The sequence below is a fragment of the Meleagris gallopavo genome, chromosome 2 (genome assembly GCF_000146605.3).
Source record: "Meleagris gallopavo isolate NT-WF06-2002-E0010 breed Aviagen turkey brand Nicholas breeding stock chromosome 2, Turkey_5.1, whole genome shotgun sequence".
Classification (NCBI taxonomy): Eukaryota; Metazoa; Chordata; class Aves; order Galliformes; family Phasianidae; genus Meleagris; species Meleagris gallopavo.
In genome coordinates this window covers 46,865,354-46,891,922 of record NC_015012.2, presented here as the reverse complement: position 1 = coordinate 46,891,922, position 26,569 = coordinate 46,865,354, and the positions used below count along the sequence as shown (strand labels likewise).

The window sequence follows — 26,569 nt, the reverse complement described above, 5'->3', positions numbered from 1 at the left end:
TTGAAATGGTCTTTACCACTTGGCTGTGGATTTACAACCTGGAGTTATGTTTACTCTATACGTACATAACAAGAAGAAATGTTTTGTGTCTTTATAGCCTTTGAGGAAAGGCTCTCAAAGCGATTTATGAACATTGAGTTTCCAGAGAGCCCAGTGAAATTCCTGTTAGGAAATGCTTAGTTGTGGAGATGAATGAAGCAATGTGCTGTAAGTTTAAAGTACTCATTCATCATCACACAAGTTATTTAGCAGCAGAAGTCCCAAATCCAGAAGCCTTTTTGGTGCGTGTTGAGCCTTCCATAAATGTCATGCTGTGATAAAGGGTTTCCGAGGCAGGGGCCTGCAACTGATAAGGCAAGAGCTGCATTCCCGCCCTGTTCAGATGTTGTACTAAGGGATACGGTTTAGTGGGGAAATACTGGTGACAGGGGGACGGTTGGACTAGACAATCTCGGAGGTCTTTTCTAACTTTGGTGATTTTATGATTCTATGCGTCTCCTGCTTGCTCCAACCTGCTCAGCCAGCAGCATTCTTTTCAGTGAAAGAAATGAAATGGAAAACTTTCTCCCCTTCCTCCTGCAGAATAGGGTTCATTTCTGGGCAGATCACAGGGGTTTACCTTATCAGGAGAAATTCCTGTGCCGCAGAGCCTGAGGAATAGCTTCACCATGCACAACATGCATCCCCGTGCTGCTGTGTGAGCAAAGCTGGCGAATGGTGCAGCCCCACGCACGCTCTGGGAACAGATAAGTGCTGTAGTGACAACACAACTGAGCCTGAGTGGTCTGGGAGCATTAATGGGTTGTAATAGAGCTCTCCCTTTTGGGTGACTGGTGACAGAGCTTGCATGGTCTGCATAGTTCAGAATACTCCCCAACACCTCAGCCCATGCCAGATAAGAAACGCAACTTCCAGCATGAGGACAGAAAGGCTCTCACTGGCTGAAGCACAGCCCATGGCAGTGGAGACCGGTGGGCAGAGCTGCTGTGGTGAGTTTGGTTAGAGGCTGTGGCACTGGTGGTACAGGCCCTGTCTGACAGCAGTGGTCAGTGTCCTCAGGAGGAATAAGGGAGCCCTGAGGCACTTCTCTTCTGTTAGAGGAGAAGCCCTGCAAGCTCCAAATGTATGCTAGAGAGGCAGCCTGAAGAAGCTTCTCTCACTGTAGCACTTGCTATATATGCCCAAAGACTTTCAGTCTCTTTTGGCTCCTTGAATAAACACCACTTCCAATGTAAACAATTTAAAAGAAAAAGATTTGGAGTGCAGGCTCAGCTTGCTAGGGAGGGGTCAAACTGCAGGGCAGTCCTGGGCTGCACTCATGCTGGTTTGGCTGATCTCTTTCTAGCCATGATCAATAAGATCTTTGATCTCACCCAAAGCTCTGTTCCAGCTCCTTTTAGGGATTATCACTGCAAGGGCCCCACCTGCATCACATCACGTTGCAGCCACCAAAGTCTCTCCATGTTGAATCTAAAGAAGTCTGCATTTGAGACTGTGAAGATGGGATTTGTTTTCACTAAGAGGCTCTGGGCTCCTGTGAAACCAGCAATAATTAGTCAGACAAATAGGAAAGTGCAAACAACAGATTTTCCTTTCAGGTTATGGAGTGGTATTTGGCAGGCAGGCAGCATCTGTTCTTAACTTAGGGCACTTTGCCTACAGGTGGGATGCTCTGTACAAACAGTGGCAACCACATATTCCCAATACCTTTTAGCAAAATTCTTCTTTTTAGCAAATACCATCTGTTAAGAAGTGTCTGGAAAATCCACCTTAAAAAAAAAAAAACACACCAATGAAACGGCCTGCCAAGCTGCAGCTTCCCGATCCTTCCATTATAAAGAAATTTGCTTATGGTGCAATTTATGTAGGCTCCATATTCCAGCAAAAATACATCAAGTGGTATCAGGTTACCAGAATCACTCCTAAAGCAACTGTTCCTAGAAGGAGAGGAAAAAAAGGGGCAGCAGCGAGTTGTCGTGACATGGGGAGGTAACAGGAACAAGAGAAACAAGGTTGTTTTTTCTTTTTTCTTTTTTTTTCCCTATGTGAAAATCTAATATGGTAACTAAAAATAGAGGAAATGCCCACCTCTCAAATCCAAACCTTAATCAATTATCCAGCAAGGGCGGCATCTCCAGACAGCATTCTATCTGCTATGGTGAAATGACAACAATAATGACACCCCTCCCTCTTCTCTGAGAAATGTCCTGGAAAAAATACTGCTATCATCTCTCAATCTTCAAATGTTGTAGAATATCCTGTTTGGGGTCAAAGAGGCTTTCCCAAAGAAAGGCTCACAGCAGAGTCTCCCACTTGCCATAGATAAGCTCGTATTCTATCTGCCAGCAGAAACTCGCATTTCAAAGATATGATTTGAAATAAAAATAAAGAAAGGATTTCATCTTTTGCTGGACTGCTTAGGTTTTCTGTTAGGGAAGCAAATATTAGCAGAAGCCAATGCAGCTGCTACTGAGATTTTTTTCCTTCCTTTTTTAAAGAAGCTACATAGATACATGAAGCAAAACTAAACCACATGTTCAATCAGTGGAAGTTAGAATAATTTTGCCAGAATCCACAATCATACATTCATCAGCTGAAAACACTCATTTTTGTACAGCTTATTTTTTCCTGCTTATCTGCAGCAGAAGCAGCAAGCCCAGAAGCAAACCTGAGCCCAGGCTGTTCCTTGTTACAGAAACCAACCTGAATACTATGCGAGAGCGTTCACACGGAGTGGAAATGACCTATTTCATGACCATGACTCACTTTCCACTCTAGGCTGGCAGCTAGCAGCCATCTCTCTACTCCCCTCATCCCAGTGGAAGGGATCCTGTTTTGCTGAGTGTGTCTGTGTAACCTTAACTACGAACTGCTGCAGAATGTGCTTGAGAAATGAGGGTGAGCCTGGAGTACCTGCAAAACATCAGCTTATTCAGTCTTATTTTGGCAAGCAGTGACCCTGCAGTTCCATAGCTGGATATTATATTGTCCTACAGGGTAAACCCAGGCACGTGCTTGTTTACAACATCTTTTACAATCAGATCTGCAGAAGGTACTGGCTTGTCAGCTGCCTCAGCTGATGGGATCACCTCTCCCATCGCTAGACTTTCGGTGCTATAGGAACAAGGTGACACCCATGTGCGGTATTACACATACTGGCAGTGGCAACTGGAATTTTAGATCTGATGTTCGTTACGAGTTTGGGTACCTCCGTGCAAGAGTTTGATACTATTTGATCTTCACATTTCTTTCTGGAAAATGTGAAGAAGGATGCCCCTTTCTTGTGCTATCCAAGTCTGCCTGTGACTTACATAGCCATGAGATTCTACACATGCCATTTAGTTTCAGGCCACTTCACAGTAATCCTCTCATTAATAGTCACTATGTGTGCAGAGGAAGAGATTAAAACCCATGTGGTTGCCTCATGCCAATCAAAGGCTGGCATGCTACCAATTCATTAAGGAGCAGCTCTCACAGTGCCCTATGTGCATACCTGCAGCGTGACACTTGTCTGCCTGGGACTCCAACCCAGCAGGCAGGACACCATGTTCCACCTTTGTGCCCAAAGCATCCCCCTGTCACACACTGCCAGCAGTCTGGTTTCCCTGCCGTGACAAGAGCCCTGTTGGTGTAGCATCTACGCTGGCAGCTGCACAGCCTCAAGTCTGCTGTAGGGGCTAGCTGGGGCTCTGCTTTGCACAGCTTCCTGGAGCTCAAGGTGTACTGACCACAATATCCACTCAATTTGCTAGGCAGGCAGTCCTGTCAAAAGCAAAAGAAATGAAAGCTATTTGTGTAATTTTATCTCACTAAGAGTAATATATATATTTTTTTTAATTAGAATAATGTCAAAGTTAAATGTGAAAATACCTTTTGAACATTCTGCCATAGGAAGGAATATGTCCAGCAAACAAATGAGGCTTTAGATATACGCGTTCAAAACTATTATGTTTAGAGTAAATCTGTATTTTATTTATTAAAAAGAAAAGGTGCCTGTGAGAAGAGTTAAATTCTCATATTAAAGCATATTTAGCTGATAATTTCCTTTCTGTGTGTGACTTACATTTCTTGAAGACTCTGTCAGAGGTTGAAATATATTATTGAATTATCAATATTACTACAAAGAAACATCTTATCATGTGCAAAGTTTCTCTCTTTTCATTCATGTTTCTCTTTCTGCCAGTGCTTGATATTTCTGTACTTCTCATAGCTCTTCCTACCCGATCTTTCCGAAGATCTTCATTATTTTGTCTGTTTCTGACAGCCATACCAATCTTCTCTATGGGCCATTTCTTTCAGTAATGCCATGTACATTTTTATGGGATTAAGCACTAAAGCAAAAAAGAACAAAGAAACCAGCCCTGAAAACTTGGCCAGAGACTGCTCTTCGTGATATTCTTTCACCACAGACAATCAGTGCCAAGCTAGTTTTAAAATTCACTTCATCTGACAGTTCATAGCCTTCAGCTTCCTCTCCTCTCACCCTCCAGATAGTTCCTTTCTAATCAGCCTCTCTCATTTTCCGCATGATTTTTTTTAGATAATGTATAGCCTATTAATTCAGTTAAAAAGCAATAAAATGAAAATAATTAATTGCTGAGTAATATGTGGGAGTACTCCTGTGAGGATATGAGGAGAACTCAGCAGGCACAGAGCCTGCATCACAGGCAGAGACAGGCAAACTGCTGAGAAGAACAGACATACAGCCAGGCCTCAGTGATGAGACAAAAGATATTTCCTAGAGTCTCAGGGATCTTTCTCAGAGGAGGCTTTGGTGCAATACAGAAAGATCCCGAGCTGCTAAACTGACAGGAAGCCCGAAAAAAGGACCCTTTCTGCCAGGACACAGTGGGCGAGAAGGAATTCCATTTCCAAATGCTTTTTCTTCTGCTTTGTCTCCTGTAAAATTTTATCTGTTAAAAAAGCTACAGGATTCAGATTCTGTAATAATAAAATGAATTTGACTTTAAAAGCTCTTTTGCAGCCCTGGCAGTGCCCAACTTAGGAAAAACAATTTGGTAGATCTACTGTAAATTTCTACTTGACTTGGGGTCCCCCTCCAATTTACATTCTGTTGGTGAAGGGACATTTGCTTCTTTCAGTTAAATAGATGACAGCATCTGTCTCAAAACTTGCAGAATTACCAAGACACAACACATCAACCTTTTTTCTTCATTTAGTTGTGTAGCTCTTGCTGATCTTTGCTATTATGTAAGATTTGCCCCACTTGCTTTCCTCAGAAGCTTGAATCTTATAAATTCATGGTCACAGAAGTGTCAAATTGTGATGTAAAGGTAGATTGTCAGGTAAGCAGCATCATAGTCAGGATACCAGCTAATTGCATCTGGAAATAATTTCTAGACAGTTCTTTATAATGCGAATACGAAGCTCAAATAAAAATGTTTCTGCACTATAAGGCCAAAACAAGATGGCATTGAGAATAACTAAAGTATACCTACATGCTATTCATGAATTTAACATTTCCTTGCAAGTTTTACCCTGCAGTGAAATAGTTAACAACCCTAAACCGTGTATTGCTGCATGACTTTAGTAATAACATGCCATTAAGATGAATGGCAAACATTCAGACCTTTGAAGATCTTGCTCTGCCTGCCTGTGGACTCAAGCAGACACCTTTGCATTGCTTATCTTTGGCTTACATTTCCAAAACCACCCTCACAGACATTTGAGAGGCAGCAGGATGTTTGTAAAATACTAAAGCCATGGGATACAGCACAGAGTGGCATCTGCTGCAGAACATACTCATCTTGTGCTGTCTGTGAGCCAGCTCCAACTGCTCACACAGTGTGTGTGTGGGCAGGATTTATATGCCTCTTTTGGGCCATACGCTCCCTTGCACCTCACATTATTCTCCATCCCTACCCTGCTGATGTCCAGAAAGAAGTTGCCATTAACAGCTGTTTGGAAACTAGTGGACTTACAAATAGAATTTCATCACTATGCTATTTTGTGAGTACTTCCTTTTACGTGACGTCCATAACATCCCCAAACCAGAACCTGATTTACTGAATATATTTTTAACTTTAGTTGATAATAGCTCTTCTATTTTAGAGACATAAACCATTGCTGCTTAAGTATGCTCCCAATGAGGAGTTGGTGATTGAGGAAACCAAGGTCTTGATTTGACCATGGTCAAGAATTATAGCCAAAACACTCTTAATCTTTTCTTCAGTCTGCCAAGCAAGGTGTTACTGTATTTAGGCACGCAGGCAAAGAAACCTCCAGCATTTCAAGTTACTTCCAATGCATATACCACACACAAACCAGAATGCAAATGTTATGAAACAGTAAAGAAAAGCGTTTAGGAATCCCCAAACGCACAAGCAGTCTGAAAAATACCGAGAGCTCTGCTTCTGAGGCTTCCTCTCAACATGGATGAAACATGGTCTGTCAAGCAGCAACTAAGCAGCTCCCAGCTCCTTCCAGACTCCTCTCCAGACCGAGGCTGAGATCATCAGAGTTATCCATCCATCTCTTCTCATTTGAATAGCTTTCAGTGTCTTCTGTCAAGGTAGCACATGTTAGTTCCCTTTACTTGTGGATCCCTTCATTTTTTTCTGTCATTTGCTGTAAGAGTTAATTACTATTATATTTATCACAACAACATTCACCTTAATCAGAACAGAGTACTACTGAATATACAGATACCAGCTCACCTGCTTCCCTCATCCAGCCTTGTGGAGCTGCTTCTGCATCCCTCCTGAGTCCCATGGTAATCCTGGGTGATTGAGAGGCCTGATTTCAGTGAGGTGTCAGCTGTCCCACAACCCACATTCATTTGTGCAATAAGCAAGTCCTGCTCTGCTCCTAGCAGCTCACAAAATTCTTCATCTGTGTTGTCGGCTCTCATCCACAGTGCTGTTTGGAGTATAAGCTTTCAAATCTATTATTGTAATACGATCCTCTTAGCAATTGGTATTGCTTTTAAAAGCTATTTGTTCTGCACTCAAAACCTCTAAGCTCCCATATATTAAGATTGGTGCCTGCACACCAAACTCTGCTTGCTAACAGAGGTCTTAGAAAGCTATCTGGTTACACTCCGGGCTAGTATGGAAACAGTGAAAGAGAAAATGAAAGAGGAACACTTTGACTATACTTACTAGTCTTTCTTCCAGAATTGCAAAATTCCCTCTGTTATGAATTACTGATGAGCAGTTTCCCATGTATTCATACAGTGTAATGGCTGTTTGGAAATTCTTTGTTATCATAACATGGTGTAAAATGCTGATTTTGTGCAGCAGGACCGAGAACAGAAAGTAGTAAGTAAGATGCTGCATTGTATTCAGCTACACAATCTATTGTTGTAAAACTGCTGCTTTAAAATATTTAAAAATACATTTAATACACTATTACAAGTGTTGGATTCATTTGAACTAAACAGTTAGGGAGGTATCACAATTCCAATCCTTGAACTCTTTAATCTCACTTAATGGTGCAAGAGCTCAGAGGAACAAGGGCTAATGCAAAGCCCATCCATCAATTGGCCCATCTCCTGACAGCCTGCTTCAGTCATGTTTGAGAGAGCCCAGACTCTTCAACCTAATCTCACAAATTTGGTAGGAAGCATGGCAGGTGTGTCAGTGGGTGGATGTCAGAAGGGTGGTAGGGGATATTTGAATCTATTCAGCTGTTACTAAGAGTTGTGGACAACAAAAAAGAAACAACAAAAAATACACGTTGGTTTTTTTTTTTTCTAATATAGAGATGGGGTAAGAAAATAAATACTTTGAGGATGGCTTGATGCAGGGGTGGGAGTTGCATTCTGTACATTACCCAGTTGTTGTTGTCTTTGTGTTTACCCTGTAAAAATACACCGAGAAGAAGAGGGTTAGCATCTTGATAACTTTAGGACTTGCCCGTCTGAATCTTAACTTAGAAAATAATAAAGTCAGGTTCAAAGTATTTTGAGATAAATACACATGCACACTTAAAACCTAAGAAGGTAGATCTTATATTAGATAAAGCAGACAAGTGTCTCTTCTTGGCACTGCTTTTCCACTGCAATTAACTTTGACATATGCTGAAAGGATAAGAATACTCTGAGAGAGACTACACCAGCCAGCTGATGTTATGAAAGCAACTATGTTCAAGCTGTTGGTAGGCCACTGAGAATTCCCAGCATGAGCTCCAGAAACATGAGCAAATTCAGGCTGAGCAAATTGCTGATTCAGTTGCTAAAACTGCAGTGCCTCCTTGTCAGCCAAACTCAGTACTTTGCAGTTTTCACCATCTGCCCCCTGTGCAATACTCATAAATGTTGCAATCAGTATACAATTTGGGATGTGTGGGCAATACTGGAAGATAAAAATACTTTTTCTTTGCTAGGTATATGTTAATTGGTTGTTTCATTTTGCACACATGGGACAGTAAAATGTATTTGTTTTCTTGCCAACAAAGGAACATTTTCTTAACACTCCGAAGTCGCATCATATCTACAAGAGGAGAAGGCTCTGATATTTCCTGTTGGGTTTATGGTTTACATTACAATTCATACACAAATGCTTTTTGGCACTCTAAATCCTGAGCTAGAAGTATTTTTAAAATTATGTCCTGAAATAGGAACTTCAGAATACTGTGTCGGCATCTGGCAGATATCTCAAGAGTGTCATGAACTGTTACTGCCTGGGGAACTTGGCAGGCACTGCACGGGCCTTGTGTACCTTACAAGTGTGTAGGAGTCCACTTACAGCTTAATTGTTGAGCATCTGCACTGCAGGTCTCTGCAGCAGACCTACATCCGCCCACCAACCCCAAAAACTCTGATTTCACAGAGTTTGTCTGGGCTCCTGAGCAATAAAAGGCTGCTCCAGCAAAAGACAGCAACCCACCATTCTGTGAAAAGAAGCATTTAATCAGGACGAACTTTGAACTGCTAATCAGTCTCACTGCTCAAAGAGTTTGGCATGTGTGTTTCCATCCCTGTGTGCTTTACAAAGTGCTGATATGCATGCTAAGGCTTGAAGGCACTTTATAAAGTGTTTGGGATCTCACATACAATGGAGTTTCCTGGTAGGAGAGCAAAGGGAGCACTGCTGGGGCCCAAGGTGAGAGGCAGCAGTGAAGCCAGCAGGCCCCAGAGCATGAACACATGGCTGGCGACGACTGCTGTTCTTCCATCCAGCAGAGCTCCCATTCTGGGACAGAAAAGACATCCACTCTTGGTGAAAAGCAGCATCATGTTGGGACCTAGGGGATGCTGCCTCTTTTTGTAGTCCTTGGCCCTCAATCTAACTGGCATTGTAGCCATGCTTTATGAATGCTCAGGAGCAGCAGCAGCTGTTCTTGTAGACAGAAGTTTGCATGGAAAACCGATTTCGTGTCCCTCTGATTGTCTGTGCCTTTGCAGAGGCCTTTTGGTGGGAGCTATATACATAGTCATATTCTTCCCAACATCTCTGGTCTGCAAACATGAGTTTTGAACAAACTACTGCTCCTTTGAAAAGACACACATATGCCATACACTTCTACGTGGTTAATTACAAGTCAAGACTTTTGCCATTTTTGAGGGTCTTAATGGAAAAAGTTATACAAATTTACACAAAAATGTTAATATTTTTTCTTGGTTTACTTAAGATTCTGGCACAGAAATCACATAACTCCAATACAAAAAACAATAGCTTTGGCACTGTCTCAGTCTTGAAACTAACGGCTGGAAACCCAGGAGCCCTACTGGGGTGAGCAGCAACACCAGGGACCTTGGAAAGGAAGTGAAGACAGATTGCCATTTACAACATGGGTATGCAGGCTACAATGAAGTGTAAGACAGCTTTTCCCAGATGTCTCAGTGACACTTAATTTCTTCACCTCATGTATTTTAGCCAAGCAGAGAAATCTCCCAAACTGGGAAGAGTGGAAAGAAAGATGCAAAGACCAAAGAAAAGAACATGGAGAAAATCAGTTCCACAGTCCACTTCCAACAAGGAGCAGTACAGAATCACAGAATGGCCAGGGTTGGAAGGGACCTCAAGGATCATGAATCTCCAACCCACCCACCACATGCAGGGCCACCAACCTCCATATTTAATACTAGATCAGGCTGCCCAGGGCCCCATCCAATCTGGCCTTGAGCACCTCTAGGGATGGGGCAGCCTGTTCCAGCACCTCACTACTCTCTCTGTAAAGAACTTCCCCCTGACATCCAACCTAAATCTTCCCTCCTTCAACTTCAAACCATTTCCCCTTGTCCTGCAGTTATCTACCCTTTCAAAGAGTTGACTTCCCTCCTGTTTGTAGGCTCCCTTTAGGTACTGAAAGGCTGCAGTGAGGTCACCCCACAGCCTTCTTTTCTCCAGGCTGAACAAGCCCAGCTCCCTCAGCCTGTCTTCGTAGGGGAGGTGCTCCAGCCCCCAATCATCTTCGTAGTCCTCTGGACCCTCTCCAACAGCTCCCTATCTTTCTTGTACTGGAGGCTCCACACTTGGACGCAGTACTCCAGATGGGGCCTCACAAGAGCAGAGTAGAGGGGGACAATCACCTCCTGTCCCTGCTTGCCACAGTAGGGAAATAAGAAAGCAGGAGTGCCAGAAGAGCAGGAGCCGAGGTGAGAAAAAGTGCTCCTCTGGAGCCTGTGTCACATGTGCCTTGACACGATGCCAGCTTTCCTGGAGCTGAGCATCTTCTAAGCCCTACTCTCTCCAACAGGAGCTGGGGTCTGCCCTTAGGCCATTAAATTTTTACAATAGTTGAAACAAACCGGAGGGCTCCTGCTCTCTATTTCTGGGCCTAAGTTGCCGGGACCAGTCAGGAGGACTTGTCCCCCCAAGCCCTTGGCTCCAGTATTTATTGCTTCTTACCAGGCAGTTTGGACACTTGTAGGATGTGTTGCAAGACAGAACTTTTAACTCCAGCCTTTATTTAATTTCACACTGAGTGAGGCCTTTATTCTACATCTTTCTTTAGTGGATAGAAATGTGTTTGGTCTATATTAACTTTTTGTACTGTACCAATGGTTGGCATCGGTTGGTTTCATTTTTTTGCACTATAAATGTTAAAACAAACAAACCAAGGTCCCATGTGGTGGTCAGGGATTTTGCCAGATCATGGGAAGTAGTGGGCCCCGAGAGGCTTTGAAAACCACCCAGAGAAATACAGTACAGAAGATTTGCACCAAGCAGGGATAATAATCTGTTCCAGAAGCTAGAAAATATTTTCCAGGAGACTTGGCAATTGTGACTGGAGATGGAGAGAAAATGAAAGAGTGAAAGAAAGAGAGGAAGACAGTGAGAGAGAAACTGCCATTTTTTTTCTGGGAAAAATAGAAATGTCTGAGAAAAACCCCATTATTGCAAGTTACTTAGCAACAATGAGACGTTCGGTCAGCAGCAGCATCTCCAGACATGCAGATAAAGTTCTTCGCCTACAGCGGAGTCCCAGCAGATGATAGCTCTAAGAAGTCTTTGTCTATGGGCAATGACATATAGGACTGGTAGATAAGAATTTTAAAATTCAAACTAACCTGTACCAGTTTCTTAGACCACAGAATGAGGGTTAGGGAGATCAACAACACTTTGGTCTAAGCCTCCTGAAGCCAGTTAAGTTTCAGTCCTTGGATTGGGCTATAAAGGTTTGGACAGTTATTCCCATAAGGAGCTAAGTGGCTGTCTAACAGAAGCTCATCATTTAGGAAGGCCTGGAGCTTCAATGTGATGATAAATTGACATGAAGAACCCACCACTTTCTTTGGCGATTTGTTTTAATGTTTATTCTCACTGTTAAACATCTCTGATTATTTTCTCACTCAGATTTCTCAGGCTTCCGCTTTCAGCTATTGGCTTTTGTTACATACTTCTCTGCTAGATTAAGAGCTCTTCAGTCCTTGACAACTTCCCCCAGGAGGGAGATATCCTCTGTAATCAAGCCACTTCTCATTTTTTTACAAGTCTTTATTACGCTCAACCAGCTGAGTTCTCCAAGTCTTTGCTTTGGCATTTTTCTCTAGGCTTTGCACAATTTTTTTTGTGGCTGTTTTTCACACCGCTCCAGTATTTCAACTATCTTCTAAAACTGTGGGCCTTGAAACGATCTCCCTGGTACCATACATAGGGATAAAACCGCATCCCTGCTCAAACTGGATCAAAGCAGTAAGTTTTTCTGTTTTTACAATCTCTTCTTTTTTTTTTTTCAGTCCCTATCAGAAGCCGATTTGGTTTCCAGCCGCTAATGAGATCCTACTCCCTTCAGTGCTTTGCTGGTGTCTCTTGCTCACATGCTCAGTCACAGCGATCATCTGACTTGGCTTCAAAAGAACAAACTATCAAGGTCCTTTGCGAAGTTTTTACAGTCATGCCTGCGTGGCAAGATCAGCGCTGTCTCAGTCTTACCTGTGACCCATAGCTGATGACTGAGACACTGTAGTCAAACTACCATCTTGTTGGCTCAGTCTGATCGTACCTAAGCAATACAGAATAACTCATTGCACATGCACGGCCATCTGAAAGGAACACTTTAATGAGCTTTTTGGAGTGGCTTCAAGCCCTATGTTAATCCCTTTGGAAGAAACTACACAGACATTGTGTATCATTAGTCTCCTGCAAGAATGCTATGCTGTAAAACAGTGCAGACTTCTAATGACTGTGTTCCCATCTAATTTCATTAACAATTCTTTTTTTTTTCCTGCTTGCTATCCCATTTTTTTGGAATAGGATCCCCTGTCATGCAAACTAAACTGCAGTGTTGTCAAATGTCCTACTGGTGACCTACTGGGATGTTGGCTAAATGCTATGCATTGTTCCAAGGTCCTTCCAGCGTTTCAAGATTCATTGTAACAGTATTTTGAGGCCGGGATCTTCTCCATCATCTCTGTAGGTCTCTTGACTGCAAGTTATTTAAGCAGTTTTATTATTTATTTATTATTTATTTTTCAATTGATTTTCAAAACATTCATTCTGAGTCAGAGTGGTCTAATACAGTCTTTCTTAGTTGTAAGAAGGCAGCAGGCATATATACACACAGCAGTTTCTGCCTTCCAGATACAAATAAAAAACAGAGTAAGTCTATTTGTTCTCTGTCACTATAGATCATTGTCTCATCTTCATCTGCCAAGTGGCTACTTCCCTCTTCTTCATGTTTTGTATCAAAGTAGTCTTATTGTTGCTTATAACACAAGTAAGGCTGCCCTCTTCTTTTCCATCTTCAGCTGCTTTGTACATAGGTTACATATTATAGAGGCTCCACATTTTTCTCTCTTACTGATGCTTAGATAATTTCACTCAAACATCGCTCTTGATGACTGGAGATAATTTTCTGAGGGACACTAAAGTATTCATATTGTCTAAAGTCTGGCTTGTGAGCCAAGCTCTAGAAGAAACTATCTTCTTCAATAGGGAATTCAAACTCTTTTATGATGTGCTTAGAATTTCATACTGAAAACTTGGATGAGGATGGGCACTGCAATGGTGTGGGTCACTTCAGAACAATTTTCTATCCTGGTTTACTTTCTTTTAACTCAAGTTCAAGTTAACTCTCTTCAGATGCACCAAACTACTAATTTATGTTGATACATCTATCAAATACTTTTGTTTCTAAGTTAATAATCATTCTTCTTCTACCTACTTTTTTTTCTTCCTGTCAACTTGTCAAAGTTCCATAAAGATTTTGCTTTTTCTAAATTCATTTAGAACTCATCAGCAGTGTCTTTCGTTTGTTCCTACTGAATGCCATGCTGCTACATGCAGGCTACTCTCAAGTTTCATACTAATTATCATTATCCAGAATAAGGAAAACCAAAAGATTTACCTCTCCGGACACAATACTCTTTTGCTGGAAATTATTATTATTATTTTTTAAAGGATTACATTGCAAGAGAATCCTACCTCTTCAGGATTAAAAAAAAATAATAATAATTAGTCATTTCTGGTCCTACACCGCCCTCCCAAAGTCTGCATCTGGAGGTATATGCTGGAAACAAAAGCAAATGAAGGGAGGACAGAGACAGTAAGGCTGACTGAGAGGTAGATAAATCAGTAAATTTACTTTACAGACACACAACTGTTTCCTCATATATTTCCACTGTATTAAGTAGTGTACCTTCTTTTGATTTCTGAAAAGCCTCTGCCTATATTCTGCTTATTAAAACATAATTAACTGATGCTTGTACTTATCCTAAGACTTCTTAAATTAACACTCCATATTATTAAAACTCAAAGCAGTGTTTCCCAGACTATTTTCAATGTTGACATTTTTTACAGTATACAAACCTCTGGTACCACTGCATTTAGACAGCATATGGGATGCAGTGTTTGGATTATTACCTGTCATTTCAATGTGCATAGGTTTTTTTCTTTCCTTTTTTTCTCCCCTACAATGAGATATAATTATCAGAAGTACACAGAGAGAGAGTGTTTAAGTCCCCATTCTGGAAATAACAAAAACTGGGAAATGCCATGTGATGTCAAAAAGTGACAAATGTGGTTCATCCAGTTTTCTGTGTGAATTGAGCAGGCTGTTTAGTGATGCCTCTGGCTAAATATTTTTCTTAGTTTCTGTTGAAATGGAACACAAAAGTATCTCCTGTCTCCTGTAACTTGCATATCAATATTTTTTCTTCCTTGGTGATGATAGTTAGGGAGTTGTTAAATTCAAAACAGGAACATGACTGCATAAATAAACCAAAGTGATCCCAACCCATAGAGAATTGGTATCCAGGTACTCAGCCAACCAAAACTGAACATGTTTATGTAAGAAAAGGACTTGTATTCCCTGTTCTGTGCCAGGCCCCTTGGTAATTAATGTCCCAGTACAAAACTGTTCATTCACTAACACAACATACATGTCATGTATAGCTCTTTCAAAGGTCCTGAGCAGCCCTAAACTCAGTAAGAGGAATTACTGTGAGCCTCTCCAGGTCTAGCTGGAGACAGAAGAAGCAGGAGTGTGTATGGAGTAGAAAGGGGAAGGCAGGCAGAACAAGTTGTCCATTTCAGGTATGAGGTAGCTGAGAGCAAAGAGCCCATAGCAAATCCAAAGCAACAAACAACTTTAAATCCCTTTAAATGATGCTGTCTCCAAAGGCACAGGCAATATCTCATGCACTTGCTGATTCACACTGAAATGGCCAGATAGGACCACTCAAACTCACACTCAGACAATTGTGCTGGTTGATAGGATTCCATAAAGGAGGAATCAAAGCCAGAAATCCCTCTGAAATGCCAGTTTCAGTTGTGCATCTCTGTTCTTCCCCCAACCTCCTCCTAAGCCCTGAAGGGAACAGGTCAGATCGTGATACAAAGCCAAAAAGCACGGTCTGAGACATTTGCTTTATTGCTGAGAAATCAAATCATGTTTTGAAGCACAGATTTTGTTTGGGGCCAGCCAAATCTGAAGGCATTGAGGTTTGTCAGAGCCAAGCAAACTCTGTCCCAATCCTTTACGCCAAGTATTTTGCACTTCCAAAGTAATCATAGGTCTATATCTGTAAACATATATAGGGTGTGTGCAGGACCTTGTAGCAGGAATAAGAAAGGAAGGGAAAGTTGCTTACTGTGTGACCAACAGTGCATACTGTCAGACAAATATGATCTAAAGCAAGTCTGGAATTGAGAAGTTTATCTACTGTGCCTTTTTTGTTTGTTTTAAGAAGCTTTTGCCAGGGAAGATGCCATGTTACCAGGAAACGGCTTTTTTATGTGATATCTTATGTTCTGCTGAGTTCTCCTGGACTGAATGCTCAGCTCCATGAAAACAATTGAGACTGGGTCTCCAGATACAATGGAGCTGCTTTCCATCAACAGACTGCTTTTTAAAAATACTTGTGAAGGCACGGTAAGCATAAGCAACCCTGGAAAGACTACTGTTGTTAATGTTTCTGACCTGTTGACATACTTTTCTCAACATAAACCCCTTCATCACATCCTGAAGAAAAATCACCACATGAACAACCACTTGCTGCCCTCATATGACATCAGCTGCTCTCTGAGTGAGATCCCTGGCACGGCGTGGTCCTAGCAGGAGTCTGGCAGGGAGACATTTCCATGCTACACTTAAGATAGAATTTGGCTTGCGTAGGGAGGGAGAAATAAAGAGAGGCCTACCAGCACACCTCCACTTGCTGTTTTAATTTCCTCAGTCCCACAGATGAGTGTAAACAATCACTGGCCAAGATAAGCATGGAAAGAAAAAACATACCAAAAGGCACATGGCTGTACTCAGACTGCCTGTAAATGGAGGCCACAAGACTGCTCTCAGCGTCACTTGTTTACCTCTAGCCTGCGTGGGTAAGTTGATGAGCCCCACTGTGCTCATATCAGCAGTTGCACACTAAGACACATGGACAGGAGTTGAGCTGACTGCCAGTGGAGGGACTGCACCGTGACACCACATCAGCCTCCCACTGCCACTGTAGTGCTGAATCCCAAAGCACCTACAAACCTCATGGCTGACAGGACAAATGCAGGCCATTCATATTGGAAGAGGGTCTGCCTGCAAGCCACCATCTACAGAGAGGGAAAGACATTTACCCTGTAGAGAAGTGAGTGAAAAATTTTTTGTCTCCCCATGGAAGTACTGAGTCTTATTAGCAAAAAATATGCAAAGAGTTTTTGTGTTGATTACAGCAAGATTTACTGCTTCACAAAGTGTGAGATTTTCTTGGTTGCACATATTCTTGGGGCACATTTATCACATTTTCAGTAAATTATTAAAGATCGAGAGGTTGATTTTGGCATAGGGTACTACAGAATGCACAGTCATTTTGGACAAAACCATAAAAGCCTCTGTTCAAGATCAGTGCAGTCATGATGTCCATTGGGGAATTCGTGAGGAAAAAACTGCAGGGATGGGAGATTCAACTGGCACTTCCTGAGAGTAACACTGCTTGTGGTCATGTCCTCTTGCTTGTATCTTGCTCACAATGAAAGAAGAGTTCCGAGTGCTTTCCTGTGCTTCACCATAACTGCATAGGTGTTGAAGTTGAAAGAGATAATTAGGTTTGACCTGCCTCATCAGGAGTCAGCTGTTTCTAACAGCTTTCTTTGGATAGCTTGCTCCAGTGGCTTCTTCGGCTCCCGACAATAAATGATCATTTTCACATGAACTTGGCAAATGTCAATTGCTTCCTTTTCAGTTTGGGAGGTTTTATATTCTCTTGAGAAGGGAGGCTGTTGTGTGAATGAGACCATTTCAGTCCCACTGGTACCACAGAAGGGGCCAAATTTGCCCTGTCACATGAAGTAGCAGTGTTCATGATTCTTAGAAACAAATCTATTGCTCAACCTTGCAGACATGTCCAAGAAGCCCTGCTGGGACATTTACAGATTCTGAGATAGTAGCTTTGAGAGATTTTCCATGAGACACTGGATAGTCAGTGAGAAAACTGAGCACTGCATGGCAAGGGACAGTTACTTCCATCTGCTCAGCGGAGAGAACATATGAAGGTGGCCAAAGGCTGACAATAAGTTAAAGAAACAAATGACATCCATCTCCCTGTATGACTGCCTGTCAAGTCTATGACTTCCAACTTGCTGACTTCCAACTTGCTGACACATAGTGCTTGTGGGCAGGTAGTCCCTGGAGCAATGGCTGAAATACAATGAATTTCCTAACTAGTTAGTAATTAAACAAAAGCAGCGATGTCTGTCATTCTGCTGTGTAGGGAGCAGTCTTGTCTCATTGCTGCTGCCGCAACTAGTATTTAAAGGGGCTGCAAACAAAACCCTGCTCAGTCACACTGACTGACACATCCATGATTTCCCAACCAACACAGCAGCAAATCATAGAATGACCAAGGTTGGAAGAGACCTGCAAGATCATTCAGTCCAACCATCCGCCTACCACCAATACCTCCCCACTAAACCATGTTCCTTAGTACAACATCTAGATGTTTCTTGAACATATCCAGGGACAGTGACCCAATCACCTTCCTGGGCAGCCTGTTCCAGCATTTGATCACTCTTTTGGAGAAGAAACTTTGGACAAGAGATCACTGGCCCTAGGACAGCTTCTAACATCCAGCAGCTTTTTTTATTAATGGAAGTAATGGGAATAGGATCAAGAGTAGCTATGCAGAACACTGTTTCTCTGTGAACAAGAAAAATGCTCACACAACAGTGGTAGAAAACTATTTTGGATTCCAACAGTGATGGAAACTAACATGAGTTTTGTAGAGGCATAAATTTTTAGTCCTCTAGGCTAATTACGCCGCCATAAAATACAGCAATAAAATATGATTGAATTGCTTGAGATGGAGCACAGAGAAAGGGGAAGGCAGGAGAAGTAAAGAGAAGGGCAATTACCAAGACATTGTAATAAAAAATTGTCTGGCTTTCAAAGTTTAGCATTCCTATTTGATAGCTGATCTAGCAGTGCCAGGAGGAATCCGAGCAACATGCACAGCACTTTAAACAATTAAGCAAGGGCGCTTGATTATGCTGTCCTTCTAGGCTGCAGAGCTCCAGTAATTAAAAACATGCACATATGGGCAATCCTTAGGATATTTATCAATACAGAGGGAAACACAGTTCCAGGCTCAGTCTCACCAGTGTGAGGTCGGAGGCTCCTGCATCCCTGGAAACAGTGGGCTTATGCTGCCAACATCAGAACATGCTTCAATTGTGTTTCTAAAGCACAGGCTGTGCTTCAGCTGGACTCCAGCTCTTCATTTCCAGAAGGTCAGTGATAGGCCACAAAGACTGGGTGAGGCATTAAAATACAGGCACCTTCTCACTACTCCAAATAATGGAGTGTCAATTCCAGTGATCCAAAATATATAAAGATATGGAGAGTGTATCTCTGTATACTCTATATATTCCATAGTCTTGATATACTCTATTCATAGAGATATCCAGAGATATCTTGTGCTCCATGCAATGAGCACAATGTTTTCAAACACAAAATAAATATGAAGATACAAACTTTCTTAAACAGAAAACAGTTTCTGCATCAGCATTTATCCCCTTCTGCTTCCAGTGATCATTGGTGGGGAGTGACAATAAGTTAAAGAAACAGAAGACTTTCATCTCTTTGTATGGTTGCTTATCATAACATTGTTGCCATCTTTCCACAATGTTCCCAGTCACCTCAGATAAACTGGAAGATGCTATGCTTGGCATAATATTTTTTTTCCCAGGGATCACTGGCTGCTATGTGATCCTGGCACCCTGTCTTGTCTCTGAAGCCACGATACAAAATAAGACTGACAAGACTGATCTGAAACACTCTGTCCTCACGCATGTAAACAAAAGGGCTACAGACTGCAAATGAGATGCTATTAGCATAGCATAGCAATTGAATAGATCAGTACAACGAGAAAGGCGTTTCAACAGATGTGTGATGATGGAAGAACCAGCAAGATAGAAAGGTGCTATAAAGGAAGGGAAGAAGATTGTTCACCTGTATCTGAAGGTTCCAGGTTCACAGGAGAAAGCTTCACCAAGCAGGGATCTCCAGAAAAAAAGTCTCTTCAGTGGCAGTCAGCCCCTAAATGAGGTCTAAGAGAGGTGCAGCCAGGCTGTGCAGCCTTCCAGTCGCACAGCTGAATTGACTTCACCTGTGCTCCCAGGGCTGACTTTTCCCAGGTGCTCAATCAGTGGTTCAGGCCATGACTCAACAGTTCCCATACATATAGCAACAGCAGAATTAACATCCAATATCGTACACTGGAAAATGAGAGCAGAGTTAGATGGACTTACTGAGGCAAACTTTTATAAATATCCTGCAGAGTCCAACTGGGCGTACAGCTTGGTGTAAGACCCTACTGAATGTTGAAACATCAGTTTGGCTTGCCCGATGTTTAGCCTCACATCTTTATTTATGTTTGGAACCACCCTCTGCTCTCCTGAGCACAGTCAGATTTTAACCATTTCAAGGAAGTGGGAGTCAGCATTTAGGCTAGCTCTACGAGTTACAGGGCAAGGATAAAAGCCAGGCAATGTTTGCAGGAAGAGATACTGTGCATATTTTCATTTGCTTTTGAATCGTGTTTTCATTTAACCTCCACTTCTTTTATCAAACCTCTTGTGAGTCCAAAACTAACTCACAGAGCGGGGTCGGAGCTTACTAAGGCCAACAACTAACTCCATGTTGCAGGTCAAGCTCCGTTGTTTTCACTCCTCCTGGCCAGCCAGTAACATGGCCCTGCCCTCACAGATGTGCTATCCAAGGAAACTTCTGGGGGAATGCACCATCCAGGTCAAATCTGTATGTTCAGTGGACACATTCACACACTACTACTAAGTCAGCATTTGTTTACATGTAAAGCATTAAGCTGAAGAAGCACCTTTTTCTTATGCTCAGGCTCAGAATGCAAAAATGTCCAAAAGACTTAACTGTACCTATTAGCCTGTTCAAGATTAGTTTCCTCTCACTGATGATTTCTGTGTTATAACAGTATCACTGTTGCTGCTGTGAGGTGCACAGTGCAGCAGCTGAAGACCTCATCTATGCTGCTATAAACTGTAGATGTTCAGTGCTTGGGAGCTCACATGCTAGAGCATGCTGCTGTGACCTGGCCACTGAATTAGTTAAAACAGGGTGTGTATTGTAACAGAAGGCAGATTGTTCAAGCTCTTGAGTTATCCTCTCTCTTTCGTGCCCCAGGAAGAAGTGCTGGCTTGTATCCCACTTCCTCCAGTCAAAGACCTTGCTCTGCAAACAAGTCTCTGAACACTTATGTTTTAGCATTGCTGACCTCCAAACCCTAGAGTATTCACTCAGTGGATATTTCAAATGCTTAAGTGAGCTACAACTAGAAGGAATGCAGGTACATGAACTTTATTCCATTTCAGGCTCCAGAATACTGACTGGTGTTGCCCAGCTGACTGGCAATTTGGGTTACATCATTCAATGTTGCTTCAGAAGAACAAACTCACAAATTGAATTTTGGCAGTGTGTGCAAAAGCCCCCTTCCAGAAGATGTTGTCTTACCAGGGAGAAAGCAGAAAAAGGGGAAAGAAGTGGTCTGCTCAGTGATGATGCATCTCATGGTCTTGAGCAATCCCTGAGCCATTATCTCAGGATCTCACATTTCAAATACTGTAATAAATAGAACCACTCCTTAAGAAACTGGCAGACTGTGGGCATCTTCCAGCATCTCTACCGGGACTCTCAGAGTGGGCAACCTTTGGCAGTCTCAGCTTTGGATGGGGGAACCTTTTCCCACATCTGTAATAGCTCCATTTTTGACAGTGAAGATGTGTCTGGGTTGCCAGTATTTTCTTGTAAACTGAATACTTTCCTTATAGAAATGACAAATTCTCTGTTAAAAATGTATAATATCCTGGTGGCTGGACTCCCATAATCCACCTTTACCTTGACTGTCACCTTTCCTCACTACAGACCTGGGAAGTGCCACCAACCAACCAGAGTTTAGCAGGCAGTCAGGCTATTTTGAGACCCTCCTTCTCTCTGCTTTTCTCTCCTCTGCTATGTGTATAGGAGACCTCAGAGGAAGGAAACTGGCAAAGTCAGAGAGAGAAGAAAGGAAATTAAAATCTTCAGATCCTCCAGGCTAAATCCTTTCTTGCAGACAGAAGCAGGTCTGCTGTAGGACTCAGTGGGAGCTGCTCCCCCTCTGCCTGCTGTAGGATGGGATGATGTGAGACTGTGTTACCTCTGGTGGACACACGTGGTGAAATGGCTCAGGAGCAGTGTCAGAATGCACTTCTGGCAAGTGAGAGCTTATCATGCCCCAGTGCTAGCATCACTTAATCTGGGGAGACATGGGGAGGAAGGAGAGCCTGTAGGACAAAAGGAGTGTCCTAAACCTACTGCTTTTGTTAGAGAAATGTGCTTGTGAACCTGAAAGCTAAGAGACATCTAGGTCTGACGGTCTGCAACAAGCACTCATCCGTGGACCCGCATAGGTAGCTTCCATTTGTCTACATAGCAACATAAGGCACTGGGAAAAACTAGCTGTTCACCACAGCACTTTCTTGGGCTTTTAGCTCTGACCTGCCACAAGCATTAAGCAGTTTTGCTGTTCCACTGCTAGCCACTACCACACCGTCTGGGCACATACCAAATTATTTTTGATGTGAAAATGCTTCTGCTTAACTCCTCCTTATCACCCCCATCTAAGCCTTTGGCCACACCATATCCTTTGTGATCAGCTTTGGGAGACAATACAGTCACAGAAAGGGTAAGAAAGAGAGGTGGGAGCGGAAATCCTGACTCCTTGATTGCTATCTGCTACCGCTTCTGAGCCTCAGTGGGCTGAGGACACAGGACAGGCAATGGGAACTCCAGCAGCTACTCCATTTTCAGCTGAGGAGATCTCTTCCTCAGGTCTTGCACAGCGATCTCTTTGTATCCAGAGTAGGTGCAGAAGTCATCATATTTTCTTAGCATTGATTTCTTAAAGAATGAACTTTATGGAAACCACATGTAATTGACTTACAGACTGATGCTACCAACACCTGCCATTCCTATTTATGTCTATTTTTAATATCTCTTCACACAGTGCTGATGCAGCAGAATCTGTTCTATAATATCCTTCCTAAGAGCTGAGCTTTGCCAAGAAATTTTGCACAACCACATGGAGAAATAAGAAGATATATCTCCAGAGGAAATGGATGAAGCCTTCTGCTTATTTCTGTGTGATTCAAAAGATTCTTTCTGACTTCATCTCACACAGGTATGCCAAGTTCCCATAAAAAGAGAAGAATAACCCTGAGCAGATTGGCTGCCCGTGGGCACACTCTGATGTATGAAATGTGCCCAAGCCCCTGGCAGTGCAGTTCCTCTCAACGAATGACAGCTTTAACTGCTTGCGATTGTGAACAGCTTCTCTGTACCAATCAGTTATTTTCCCCTTGTTGTGAATGACTGACCTCTCAAGCCATTAGCTTTAGGACTGCCCAGTTATTCAGAAAGGGTCCACACTACTTCTTCTCAACCCAAATCCAAAACCTGGGCTCCTATCCTACACTAATCTACACTACCTTAAATAGTAGGATTTATATGAGCGTTGCTTCTATATTTTAAAATTTAGATACAAGTGAAATAACTGTACCTGAGTTACAGTGACAGTAGCTTATTAATGCTATGTGGAAGAGATCCATACTATGCATACAAATAATCTGTCTCCTTCCTCACAAAGCAGCTTTACTGAGTTCATATTCTGCATCTGGTGAAGATGAGACTGAACCCCCTGAGCTATTTGGATCATCTGCCTCAATACATCTCAGCTATGTGATTCCTCTTGCCTACTCCTGACAACAGAGTCTATCTTGCCTGCTATCCTCACTTTGCTGCTGCAGATAATTCTACATAGCTTTCGGATATCAGCTACAGAAACCATGCCAGCTTCTCTGAAGTTGCTTTTGCTAGTAGCTTGTCACAATTCAGCGGTGACAGGAAACTGAATTTCATCCTTGCATTCTGGAGCAAGTTAAAACACTATTTGATATTTAATGGACCTTTGTTCTTTAACATGGAGCTGTTTACCATTGTATTTTGGCAATTTCTTTGGAGATAGCAGCACAAGGGGGTTGTTTCTGTGGAAGGCCAGAAATTCAAGGCACCTCTTTCTTGTTTCTGCCACACCTGGTGGAAGATGCTGCTGGGCCTCATTATGCCTGGGTGAGTCCAACCCTCTCAAGAGCCCATGCGCTGTAGTCAGGAGCTGTTGCAAGTATCCATTCTTTTCTTTCCAGACTACTTTCCATCCCTTTTCCTTTGTGCTTCTAGTTGGTATTCAAACTCCCTCATATATCACCTGTGTCCAAGAGCACTTTTTAAGCAGCATCCAGGTGACCCGGGCCTCCAGGAGTTGTAAAGCTTTATAGAGAGGCTGGTGTAACAGCTCTATGCCTCTTGTTTTGGCTGCTTCTCTATCCAATCCTCAAAATCAAGGCAAACCTACTCAACTGTCTCTCTCCCGCTGCCAGTTATTCCCATCCTAGGCACACTGTGCTTCTTCCACCCTGCTCCCTGTTTTGGTAGGAAATGCTTTGCAGGATGTGCTGCCCAGTGAATAAGGAAGTTGATCCCACAGTGCAACTCTTCCACCAAGTGGATCAGATGACAAGAAAGAAAAAAAAACTCAGAGACCGGCACCCTGTATGCCCAGTTCCTCTCTTCTGCCATTGCTGCAGACTCAGGGGCAATCTGCCACATGCTAGAGCTACAGTGAAGTGTGAGATGGAAGATAATGGAGAATGAGGAGTAAGCCCCCCCACCCCAGCTCAGGGAAATAGATTATATGTATTCAGAGGCTGTGAGACATTTCCCTTTCAAAAGCAGAGGTGCTAGCACATTCATGCTTAAATTAGGCCCTGTTACCATACACCAGACCTTGCCAATCTTCATTACATTGCACCAGCTGCTGTTTCAATAGCGCTCTCTGAGGCCTAGCAGGCTCTCCTGGTGTCTCCTGGCAAGCTGCTGCTTAGTGCATCATGCAGTTGCTTCATGCACAGTGTGAAAATGAGCTGCTCTATTCAGATCTCATCTCACTTGCACTGCCATTGTCACACTGAGAAAGCTGCAAGCAAACCAAAAACACCTTTTAGCACAAACTCCTTTTGTTAATAGGCGATGGTAGTCTTCCCACAACATCTGAGCAAGAGACAATCTCTGCCACAAATGCTTGGGTGTTGCCTCTGGAATTTGGAAGGATGAAATCATTACATGTCCTCCCACCCTCTCACTTTGAGGCATTTCTGACTGGGATCATATGATGCGGTTGCCTCCAATTAGACGGGACTGGGATCAGTGATTCAGGAGGTCATTTCCAGGCCTGCAGCCCTTAAATAGTATGGAAAGAGTTAGTGTGAGGTCGCCAGGGGAAGGCAACAATAATTGTTAAAAATGGCTCAGGGTCTGGTAGTGTGTGAGGAGGGCAAGAGAGGGGAGATCCAAGGCCCAGCTGTCGCTTAACACTGAATTTTGGTGAATCCTTACTCGTGCTGTTTTTGTCCCCTGGGAGCACTGTCTATTCTCTGCCTCCATGTGGTCCCAGGGGCTGTGCATGCCATTGACTCACCCTGTTGTTGGCTCCCTGGCTCAGCACACACTAACTGTGTATTCAGTGACACAGCTTTCTGGTGCCCCTTGAAGTGGCTGCTATGCAGTACTGTGTTGTACAGATTTGTGTCTCACCCTGCCCTAAGAAAGATGTGCTTGTCACTCCCTTCCATCCCGGGAATGTCTCTTGGTGGGGTACAGCAGGTAGTGCTGCACCTTTTGCTTCAGCCCTCTGCAGAGCAGCTGCAGGTTCAGGAGTACGAGTCGTACTGCAGCTAATTGGTTGAGCAGGCTGCTTTAAGAGCCTTTACTCTTTTAAAAAAAACAAAAGTTGAGCACTCTAATTGACTACCGCAAAATAAAGCCCTTCTCTTCTTTCCCACATGCATGCACAATGTTAAGTAACATTCTCTTGTCTAAACTGGGACGGATCCCTGCACACGTCGGGCACGCAGAGCCTCAGAAGAGCTTACTTGTACATGGTATGCAGCCCAAAATGTTTATGCACAAATATGTTTATGTGGATGTGTTTATATTCACAAGTAATTATGTAGCAGCAAAGCATTTCACAGGCTTGCCCTCCCTCTGTCTCCAACAAATAGTGTCTTTAATGTCCTAATGATGTACCAATTCAACGTTTTCATCCCTCCCCCCTCCTCGTTTTTTTTGTGCGAGCGGTTGTCTGATGTTTGACAGCAGTACTTCCTGCCTCTTACCAGCAAGACCAGCAACTGCCTTTCATTTCCTTAAAGAAGAAACCCACATTTGTACTGACTGAAGGCAAAAGAATCTATAAAACATGTTTTCTGAGGAGTAATTTCTGGGCATGGTGCAATGCCAGTCTCCAGCCCTGATGCCAAAAGCTGTTGTTCTGTAACTTATTACTGCTAGTTGCTCCTTTGGCCCGTGGACCAGAGCATGTGTACTAATAACTCAGCAGAATAGTACATGTGGTAAGATATTCAGTAATACTCAGCTTTACCCATGCATTCTTTCTGCTTTGTTTTTGTACAGAGTTCCCCTTCTTCTTACAGTTAAGCCTGGACATATTTTTCTATTTTAAATTTTCCAATGATTTGTACAAGAGAGTATTAAATTGCTAAAGGGCATCTTAAGTATTACAGCTCTGTTAGACTTGAATGAAGCAATGCAAGTCTGGAACACATTTAATAAATCTGCAGCTTGATAAGCAAACTTTCTTTGCAAAATGTGACATTCCATTGCACTAATCAGCCACGTGAAAGACCTGCCTCTAATTCTGGTATTCTTTAACTTCCTTACTCAAGGACTCCAAGCAGCTGTGCCTGTCCCCTCCTCCCCCCACACTTCTCTTGGCACCATTGAGTTTAAAATCGTTTCTACATCCTTCGGCAGAAGGTGTGCAGGAGCCTGGCGCTGCAGACCCTGATGAGTTGTCTGCATGGCTTTGCTGCGTTTTATGTTTTCCAACATTAGTTTTTTTTAAATTGAAGAGTGAGAAGACAGCACTTTCAGCTCCGAGGGCTCACAGTGAGTGTGTGGAAACCGTATCAAGAAAATACCTTTGTGAGTGGCTGCAGGGGGAAGAGTTCGAGCTGGGCTAACCAGAGTTGCCTGGGAAAGCTTGGAGACTCAACAAATTTTATTTTCGTGTTTTCCTTTTACTTTCCTT

At 42.8% G+C, this 26,569-nt stretch overlaps 1 long non-coding RNA gene across 1 annotated transcript; it reads right to left on the bottom strand.

Annotated features, from left to right (window-relative positions):
* Window positions 1-497: 497 nt before the first annotated feature.
* On the bottom strand, window positions 498-25,563 carry LOC109366059. Its single transcript, XR_004158897.1, has 3 exons — window positions 19,345-25,563; window positions 6,678-7,821; window positions 498-6,588 (listed from the first exon to the last, which is right to left on the bottom strand). It is a non-coding gene; the product is annotated as an uncharacterized LOC109366059 (long non-coding RNA).
* Window positions 25,564-26,569: the final 1,006 nt, after the last annotated feature.